The 10,373-nt window shown below is 41.1% G+C and overlaps 1 long non-coding RNA gene across 6 annotated transcripts; it reads right to left on the bottom strand.

Annotated features, from left to right (window-relative positions):
• Positions 1-1,692: 1,692 nt before the first annotated feature.
• Positions 1,693-8,740, bottom strand: LOC124702782. 6 transcript variants are annotated; one of them, XR_007002652.1, is made up of 6 exons: positions 8,674-8,740; positions 8,257-8,582; positions 8,108-8,167; positions 6,916-7,633; positions 3,627-6,518; positions 1,693-3,408 (listed from the first exon to the last, which is right to left on the bottom strand). It is a non-coding gene; the product is annotated as an uncharacterized LOC124702782 (long non-coding RNA). The 6 variants fall into 6 exon arrangements; XR_007002650.1 differs by having other exon boundaries at positions 1,693-2,392; XR_007002648.1 differs by having other exon boundaries at positions 1,693-3,720; positions 3,831-6,518.
• Between the last annotated feature and the right edge of the window lie 1,633 nt (positions 8,741-10,373).

The raw sequence follows: 10,373 nt of genomic DNA, 5'->3' as shown, positions 1-10,373 counted from the left end.
GCACGCGACCTCAGGTTGGTTCTCGCGTCTGTGTTAATCCAAATCGTTTTCTTGTGTTGCCTGAAGTAGTACGTCGTGATCAATATAAATGGTCAGCTAGCTTTAGTTGTGGTACCTGAGTCTCGCCGGTATCGTGGTTTGTGGTCGCTCACGCCGGAAAGTACACGGCGTGTCGGACTAGTTCTAACACAGACCAGGCTCCTATTAGAGTCCAGGTCGATGGATAAGATCCAGATCGTACGTATCAGGTGTGGGTTCTCGGGCCATGCTCTAATTATAAGTCCTTTGATGAAAAATAGTCCAGATCGATGCACCCTGTGCACGGTTGCAGTGCAAGTGCAAATGCTTGTGGTCGTATCCGTCATGGACCAACTCAATCTGGATAAGCTTCGCCCGGCCGCCGCCACCCGCCCGAGGCCCGAGCGCTTCACGGGAGCAGGCCTGTGTGCCGCAACTCGCAAACTACCACTTGTCCGCGGCCGACCGTGCGATGAACAGGTGCCGCCCTGTGCGCCGTCGCTCGATTTCGCACTGGATGGGATCAGCCGCCGCCTGGGTTTGGCTCAGGTTTCTTATCAAGTGCAGCACCAGTGCAGCGGTGATGATTCTTATCAGCTTCTCCGGCGATGGACGGGATCGACGAGTATTCCGCATGTTATCTTCTTAATCAGTCGGTGGATCATCTCAAATATATATTGGGTTGCTGGGCACAGTTGAAGATCAAAACTTCATCTTGACTGGTTTGGGCCAATTGGATTTGCCGACATGCATCGATAGGAGTATGACGCTGTATGGTCGTTATGCAACTCGCCGGAACCTCGTCTTGTCCTGAGTACGGCGTCGTCTGGTCGTTCTTCTGACGTAGCCAGAACTCTCCATCTGACTCAAATCCGGCATCGTCTCGCTTGCTCACCGGCTTCATTGGAACTCTCCATCCGACTCGAGTTCACCGCCGTCACGCTGTCCCGCTGAAACGCAGGCTTCAACGATAAAAAATAGTGCCATAGTGGCTATGTTCTTGCTGACAAAACGAAGTCAAACAAACCTGGCGGTAACGATCTTCCTCGATTGTCCTGTTTTTGATCCGGCAGGCATCTTCCAACCCGTCTTTGGTCTGGAACATGTGGAAAATTAGTCTCTTGGTCCTGTTGCCTCTACATAACATGTCAGAGATTTTCAGCAGCAGGGGCAGGACATTTTGATTAATTTATGGGAAAAATTAGCAGATTTGTTTTTCAGCATAGTTCATTTAGAGAGTTTAATATGCCATGTTTTTTAAGTTGGAGTTTCTACATGGATTTGTTTCATGATTTCCTTGGGGAGGCACGGTCGGTGTTCTTGGCTTTCTCCTCCTGTAATAGCATGTCCACCGGCAGTCTTCAAATAGTCGCCGGCAGGGGCGCCGACACTTGCTGTATAGGGGCGCCGGCAGTGCATCCTCCATTTGGGGATGTTGTTCCCACACCGACGCCTCCTAGACGGCGGCCCCAATTTTATTTTATTTTTACAATATTTTGAAACAACATATCAATCATATTTTATTCATACAATCACACAAATAGAATTAAACTAGATTTAGATGTGCGCCTTGGTGCACGATCCCGTGGAAATCGTGTTGATACAGGCATTGACTTTGTATAAATAAAGACGATAAAACATAATACATTGATTAAGATTACTGATGATGTCCTGAATGTCATTGTGGATTGAATTGCATATGTAATAAGTACATTTATAAGGCAACTCAATGAAAGGCACACAACATTCCATCTGAAGCTACAAAATTAATTATAATCCAAGAGAACATTCCATCTAAAACTACTCAGTAGGTTTTCAAAAAAAAAGTGCATCAGATTGTCTCAAAACAAATACGTTGGTGTAAGCAGTAAATAATAAAGCCACAAGAGCACGCATATAAAGGCCTTGAATTTCTCAATCTCACTATCAGAGGTGCAAGAACTAAATAATGTCCAGCCACTACTCTCGCGCATCCCCTTCTAGCAATGCGTCAAGCAACAGGGACACGAAGCTGAAAACAAGTTCTCATGTACTGGACCAGAAAAGGCAATAATAATGTGCTAAAGTGTTAAATACACTTCCCCTTTCACTTCCAAGTGAAACTATCTCAGCAGCAACCCATGCTCTAGAGAAGGAAGAAACATGTCCTAAATCACTTCATCGATGCTGAGGTTTAGGACAAGCTTGTCAACAAACGCAATGAACCGCTCATGTTTCAGGTTCTGCATCAACAGAATTAACCATGTTAGGTGATTTTTTTTGCACAACAGTATACTGGCAAATTCTTCATGAACTTTGCGCAATTTTTCTGTCAATACTACTGTAGCACAACCCAGGCGCATGTGGTGTAGCTATGACATGGCAAGCAAAAATCCTGCAGTGCAGAAAAAAGGTTGCACGTGACATTATTTAACATAGACAACATCAATACTTCATAACAGAGAAATGGTGGCATCAGTGATCCATAGAGAGTACATGCTCTTAGCAAAAAGACATGCATTGGATTTATGTCTGATCTCAATCAATGATCCAAATAGAACATATCTTTATAGCAAAGAGAGCAGCATTAGAACTATATAGATTCTCATAATTAATCATCACTGAAAAATAATTCTAAAGGATACAATACAATGCAACACTCATGAAATAGTTTTTCCTATTAATAAACAATAGCTATCCTAAATCAGAATCTCTACAACCTGGAGCTAACATTTTTATGATGGCTTGTCACTGACTTTTATGGCATCTTATTGTTTTTAATAAAAATAGCAAGAAAGGACTTAATTCAATCAAAGCTAATAAGACACCTACCTATCCAAAGCTTTCACTTACAAAATTTTACGACCGGTGCATTTCTTTTTCATATTCAATTTGCTTGAATTAGGTTTCTGATCTAGCCACTAAAGTTATTATATGGGCACTGCAGATCCCGATAACCTATATCTTGATAGTAGGTTGGTGCCATAATTTATTTAAGTAATACCTACTTAGAGAGGTATGCTAATTACCGATTAACTTGTCTCCATTATCTCTCTTTTCTAGCTATAGTAATGGATGTCTATATTTGTGTCAGTGTCACTTAGGGCTTTTTTCATTACAGTGTATATCATTGAGCTCCTTCAAGGATAGACGATGAAACAAGTAAAATAAAAAAATCGAACAAGGTTTTAGAAACTTGTATTAAATCATACAAGGCTCCAATAAACTATAAATCCAGTACAGGTAAAAACCACATACTACTAAAAGAGTCTATAGGTGCAACACTTCAGACTATAATTATAGGCAACAAATATTTCATGGTTAAGGAAGGATAATCACAAGTATATCAGAACTAACGTGAAAAAATGAACCACAAATGCAGACCTGCACTTGAAACATGCTAGGACCAAACTGCAACCAAGCAACAAAACACAGCCAATGATAAAGGTATATTAGTGTCACTTCTCAGTTACCACAAAAGTTGTATACATAATTATATGTAAAAAAATGTTTTCACGTGAAGAATGCTAGCACACACTGAAATCCCTTTCGTAACTAAACTAAATAAATATATCAATTGTCAAATAACTCTATAAGATACCTGATAAGGCAAAAGATCCTGTCCTCACCTATCAATGGAAAGAATCACCGATGGTGGCATATCTCCAGACTCCAAGGGTGCCACTCAAGTCTAGCTTTGTCAACAACTGAAGATTTTGCCTTCTGTAAATATAGGACATAAATATAATGTCTTAAGAATCTGCACTCTTACCCAAGAAATCATTAAAAAACAAAGTGAAATTATTATACATTGATGATGCACATAATCTCACCTTTGGAATCTTCAAGTAGTGACTTAGTTCATAAACATTAAAGAGATAGACTCTTGCCATGAGCTGATGAATACAGTGCGCAACCCAAAATCAAAGACTTCCATATTTTGCACATGAAATCAAGTAGTTTAAAATGAAATACAAGCACTTAAGTTTATAGTATGTGATAAAATGGAGATAATGTAGGTGAGGACTAAAATGCAGTTCGGGTACTCGTCCCTTATTTACTTGTGCGCCTTGGCGCCCCGTTGAGCTCGTGCCAATGTACATTTTGTATAACGGCAAAAAAAAATTAATACATGATTATACACTTCTTAGGTTTCAGAAAAAGATATCGCTGGAATAAAATTTGGATAAATCACATGAAACTACAAACGGAGCTGCAAACCAAGTGTACCAAATTGGCGAGCAATTTTGTTGGCAGATACATGGGTAGAACCATTGTTTAATTCAGGAGTTGTAGCAAACAACAAACATATGAATATACAAACAGATGCAAAAGTATGAGGAACTCAGTGGTAGTGTGCAACCAAAATATAGGAAAAAGAACTACGCCTTGTGCTCTTTTACTATGATAGTGGGCTCTATAAGATTTAGGAGAACACCTTGGCACACGGCCCCGTCTTTCGATGTTTGGAAAATACTCACTGCAAGCATACATCTAAGAAAGTTCCTTTCCTGAAGGGGGACTATTCAAAGACCAACACGTATTAGATTTTGGGTGCAGTCTCATAAAAACCAGTTAGATGCAAACACCGATGGATAAGAGAACACTGATCTCAATAAACCATAAACCAACATATCAATAGTAACCATAAATGGCAGCGCTGCACTAATAACAGAGCCAGTAGAAAATGAACTTAATAGAAAATGAGGTTAAGAACTTGTAGTTCAAAATGGTAAATAGTAACGGCGGTCAGTATATCTATCAACAAATGCTTGAAGGGTTTGGTTCTTCTGTGAATCTGGTCTTCAACCTCCAAATAAATATCAATCAGGGATGCATAGGGAAAACCTTGTATATGAATCAGGATAATGAAATGCTACTTGCAACATAGTACAGAAACGTAGCACTCATGCAGAAACGGTTGAAAATTAATCAGTAAGCTGACTTCCCACATGAACACTTTACCACAAACGGTAGAAACTTTCAAGAATCTTATGCACTAAATCAGTGACACACGTCCGCTGATCCCTATGGATGCACTACCGCCAGCCCACAACCGTCAGTCCTCAGCACATCGATATGCATCCTCCCTGATCTGCCATTCTCTTCGGCACTACAGTAAAACCAGTGTGCAAAGATTTGAAGTAATCACAGCTCGTACACCAAAACCCCTGAAATATTCTACTGAACAAAATGTTTAAACCAATTCTAGAAAATAAGAAATGGATATGAGATGACTTCTTGTTACCCAAAATAATGGCAGAGGATTTATGAGCATACTGAAATTTATATGTACGAAGGTAGAAGTAACACGTCTGGTGCATTTGAAAACAAACATATGAACCAATAAAGAAAATCAATTATGAGTACCTTTAAAAATTTGTTATTAAGAGAACAGCTGTCAAACACCGGGAGGGGTCTTATCTGGGTTCACAACAGAGTTATTCCGTTATTTACATATAGTCTAAGGCTAACCATCAAATACGATTGGCACAATGATCAGCGAGATCACTACCCAGAATGGAACATCAGAAGCCCATCACAGTCGAGGTTGTAGTCCTCACAGTCCTGATGTATTGAGTCATCTTCATCTAACGCATAGTACCCAGGGAAATGCTTAGTTTCAGTGAATTCAGATTTGGTCTCTAGCAAAGTATGCACGGTTCTGTTTTACATGTGCCGGCCGAATCTCGGGCATGCCTGTGTTTACGGCCAACAGTTTTATTTTTCCTTCTCATTTGCATTTGCAAGTTCAAAAGATAAAAGCAATTCCTGAGCATGCATAAGACCAACACAGCCTTTTGCAAACTGACACCTATTCCATTGTTCCAATGGTTTGCTGTTGCACACTTGGAATTGGAAGTTTCTTTCTTTGCACAACATTGCTCTGGTATTTTGACAATCTCTCAAAAACAACCAATGGAAAATCTGATGTAGAGAATCCAGGTGAGATGATCGTGAGGACCAGACAAGAGAGTGCACTGGAGCCATATTTGTAATTCTTACAATTGAGAGAATACACTCAGAGCATCAGACAAAGGAAAAGAAACAACTCACTGTGGTTTTCAGTATCAAACACTGATGTGAACTGAACTGGTAGGTACTGTCAATAGCAAATGTGATCATATGAGCATCTGATTGCAGAGAGGATAAACATGCAAACTGAGATAGGCAACAGGCAACGGGACATACATCAAGCCCTGACGAAAGAACGGACATATATCAGGCAGGTGCAACTCTAGGAAATGAGAACACTATTAACTATGGGCATATATCAACAGTTCCTAATTCTATTTTCTGTTTACATGCCTAAGGAGTTTTATATCTTCAACTAATCACCTTTTTGGATTAGAAAGCAGCGACAACCAGACAATTAACTCTACGAAACAGAGTGTAACAAAGTTAATATTAACTCCCTGAATAATCAGGAGGCACCTATCTTGCTTGAAGCTCATTGATTTCAGGCAAGTCTTCGTTGATGTACCAATGGCATGGTGCACTGCCACTCAGTGCCCTACGACCTGTGATCATAAAACACGAAGATGTATGAGAAAGGGGTCCAGTAAAAGATGTTCGAGTACAAATCGTAGAGGTAAAAGATATCCGATAAATCAGCCGGAAACTGGAACTATCGAAAGTAGCAGACATCAGTATGTACCATGCAAAAGGCCGAAGGTAAATATGAGCAAGTAATGTATTCTGATCCTGGAACATAAATTTCACATTCTAAAATATAAATATAGATTAAACCAAATAGCATGAGTAGATTGGGAAGGATAATAGCTTATCTTAAAACCACCAGATTTTTTAAGAACATTTATTGATATCAATATCAATAAAGAAATAGATGACCGGTTGATGTTCTTCTTAGCATGTACGAATAAATTATCTGAAAGAAGCTAAAAAAAGAAAACTCACGACATTCCCATCACACTCGAGTTGAAGTGGAGGCTCACTTTTGGGTCCTTCACACGGAACATCTATAAGAACATTCACTATGTCAACTGATGTTTCATGCATGTTAATAAATAACGATTTAAATTTATTGGGATATGAGCCTAAGCAATGGCCATAACTACAAACGTTCACTATGTCAATTGATGTTTCATGCATTCAGTATGGATCTTGAAATTAGAAAATGGATGCTCATTTTTGTAAAATAACAATTCTTGCTTATCCAGTTCTAATACACCAACCAAAAATCACCTAGACTTTAGCACCTCTAGGAAAACATGGAAAATTGAGAACCATGTGGTTCACATAATGCAAAAAATGAGATTATTCTGAATCTAATTTCAGATGACAAATAAACAATTGTGGTAATAAAAAAGAAATAGTTCTAGTGAAATAACAGTAAGGAAATGATTTTAGTAAATAATAAGGAGCATATAACATTTAATGTTTCCTCGGTGTCTCTTCTCACTCGAAGAGAGCTTCCAAACTCTGCTACACCCGGATAATTGAAGTTTTAGTAGTACAACATGTAAATTAGTAGGAGCCAAGAATCTACTACTGGGCAAGCCACCGTTGTGATCTTCTTTCCCGTGTTTATGCAGTAAGATGGGATCTTGAGAAAGAACCTGGGAGGTGGGAACCTGAACAATCTGAGCCTTCTAGTGATCATTTTCCTTCTTCTCTGCAATAAAAAAATGTTACTGATAAGATTAATCATGCAACCACATGCATCACAATTAAGCTTAATCATTACAACCCAAATTGAATCTCACAAATCAAAATTAAAAAGAGTATAGGACCGGAGTAATAGAAACTGAACAACCATATGCATTGGAACATAGATGTTGATAATTATATACAGTATCAATAGGCCATCAATGGCATCGATCAGAGCGTTAGCACCATCTGCAACACCCATTAATAAATCCGATACTTCCTTGGCAACTGATAAAGAAATACATAATATTTAATCAATAGCTTCATCCTAACATTGGTATTCCTCATTCAAAATTATCGTTTGCAGCTTATACTTAATTCCAGTCAACTAATTACATTTTACTAAATAGACAGACAAGCATTAACAGAGATATCAGGCTGCTCATTCAATTTGAATTAACTGGAAAAATTGCGAAAAAAGTAAACTGGCTATACTCACATGCACATATATCTAGCCAACTTCAATGCAGTTTCGGGTTCAAAGCTTAGAGGTGAAACTCTAGATAACACATACAGGTGTAGTGTTAGTGCATTAAGTAAATCCACAAAGGTAAGAGCTCAATCAACGTCTTTGCTCGAGTCTGTTACCGGGCAAGCCACCGTTGTGATCTTCTTTCCCGAATCTATGCAGAAAGATGGGATCTTGAGAGAGAACCTGGGAGGAGGGAACCTAAACGATATGAGCCTTCTAGTGAGCACTTCCCTTCTTCTCTGCAATGCTACTGAAGCTTAATCATGCAACCACATGCATCAAGCAGCACCGCGAAATATTAAGCACTTCATGAACATAAATGAACATACAGTTCAATAACTTGAGAAATTAACTGAACAAAATATGGCTCATTAAAATGGCCTTTGTCTTCTTCTTTAGAAAAATCCTCCCAGTTTTTTTTCTCTTTTCTTCTTCCTCAAACCTACACACACAGTGTTCAGAAAATAGCATCAATTCATATAGTTCAATCATTTGAGAACTTAATCAAACAAAATATGACTCAGAAAAATGACCTTGGTCTTCTTCAAAAAAAATCCCATCTTCTCTTTTTTTCCTTGTTAGATCTGCACATAGTGGTTTTACAAAAACATCAATTAGTTTTTTTCCTAGCCCTTGGAGAGGGAGGAATTTCAGATCTGCACATAGTGGTTTGCTACTACGATGAAAAACTATCTAATCTGGATTTGCATCCACGAACAAGTTGCGCCTGCCGCCCACCCGGATGTCGCTGTCGTGGCACGCCATCATGTTTGAGCTGCCGCTACGGAAGTGCACAGAGAGAGAGAGAGAGAGCGACCCAGAGGAAAGAGGATAGGGGACGTGGACCTGCCTAGGGCGGGAGCCGTCGACTTCTCCGTCGCGCTGTTGGCGCCCCGCACGTCTTCCAAGACCGCACCAAATCAGGTGTGGGCGTGTGGCCATTCGCCATCGCCGTAGAGGGTGGAGCACCAGCAACCCATCTTTCTTGCGCCCCTCCTTGCCCATCTCTCTTCCAGTAAAGGAGCTGGCGTGGTGTAGGTAGAGGGACGTGATGCAGGAAGAAGATCTGGCAGAGGGGATAGCGCCGGCGACCGACCTGCACGTCCTCCCGGCGATGGGGGCGATGAGGCGGCGCTGCTGCAGGAGAACACGACGTCGACTACACGAGGTGGACGCGGCGCTGCTGGGCAACAACACATGGAGGAGCTGGAGCTCGAGGTGGGGGAGGCAGCGGGTCGGGACGGCGCCGGCGGCGGCCGTCGCACGCGGAAGGGAGAGGGAGGGGAGGAGACGCGCAAAGAAGTGGGGATTGGGGAGCGATTGGGGGCGTAGGGATAGGGTTTTCTGATTCTGTCTCACATTGGGCTCAGCTGAGCCAATCAAATAGCGACACGTGGCCCACTCGGTGGAGTAAGGAACGAGGCAAACTGCCTAGCCGGTGCTGCCAAGTTGACTGCGTGGATAGCCTCAGAGGCCCCCGTGGGGGGCATCATATATACCTTCAGATTATTTATGCAATCAATCAAACAAATAGTACTTAAATTATTCATACAATCAATCAAACAAATAGTACTTAAATTATTCATACAACCCAACAAACAAATAGTACTTAAATTATTCGTCCAGGCAAACAAATAGAAATAAAATCATGCATTGTTGGTTGCTCCTCTCCTCGCCCACAAATGCGCAGCTAGATCCGTCTTCAGCTGTGCATGGACACCTGCATCTCGAATTTTATTGTGCATATGAAGAAAAGCAGCAAATTCTTGGGGTAAATGCTCTACCTCAGCTAGTGGCCCTTGATAATCAAATGGATGATGTGTCGCGCTCGCTCTCAATGATCATGTTGTGGATGATCACAGAGGCGTTAATCACCTCCCACATCTATGCCTCGGACCAAGTGAGAGCAGGGTACTGCGACAATGGCGAAACGCTGCTAAAGCACCCCAAAAGCATGCTCAACATTCTTGCGTGCTGCTTCCTGACATCTTGCAAAATAGGCTTCCATCTCGTTTGATGGAGAGGGAATTATCTTGACAAATGTAGCATACGTCAAGTAGATACCATCAGCTAGATAGTACCCCTTGTTGTATGTGTGGCCGTTTACCTCAAAGTTCACGGCAGGAGCTTGTCCCTCAGCTAGCCTGGCAAACACCGGAGAGCGCTGCAGCACTGTTATCGCCAGAATTTGACCGCATTGGAGTTGGGCCGTGATGAAGATGGGCTTGGAAGA

The sequence above is a fragment of the Lolium rigidum genome, chromosome 3, assembly GCF_022539505.1.
Source record: "Lolium rigidum isolate FL_2022 chromosome 3, APGP_CSIRO_Lrig_0.1, whole genome shotgun sequence".
Classification (NCBI taxonomy): domain Eukaryota; kingdom Viridiplantae; phylum Streptophyta; class Magnoliopsida; order Poales; family Poaceae; genus Lolium; species Lolium rigidum.
Note: the sequence above shows the minus strand (reverse complement) of the source record. Positions and strands in the feature narration are given on the sequence as shown.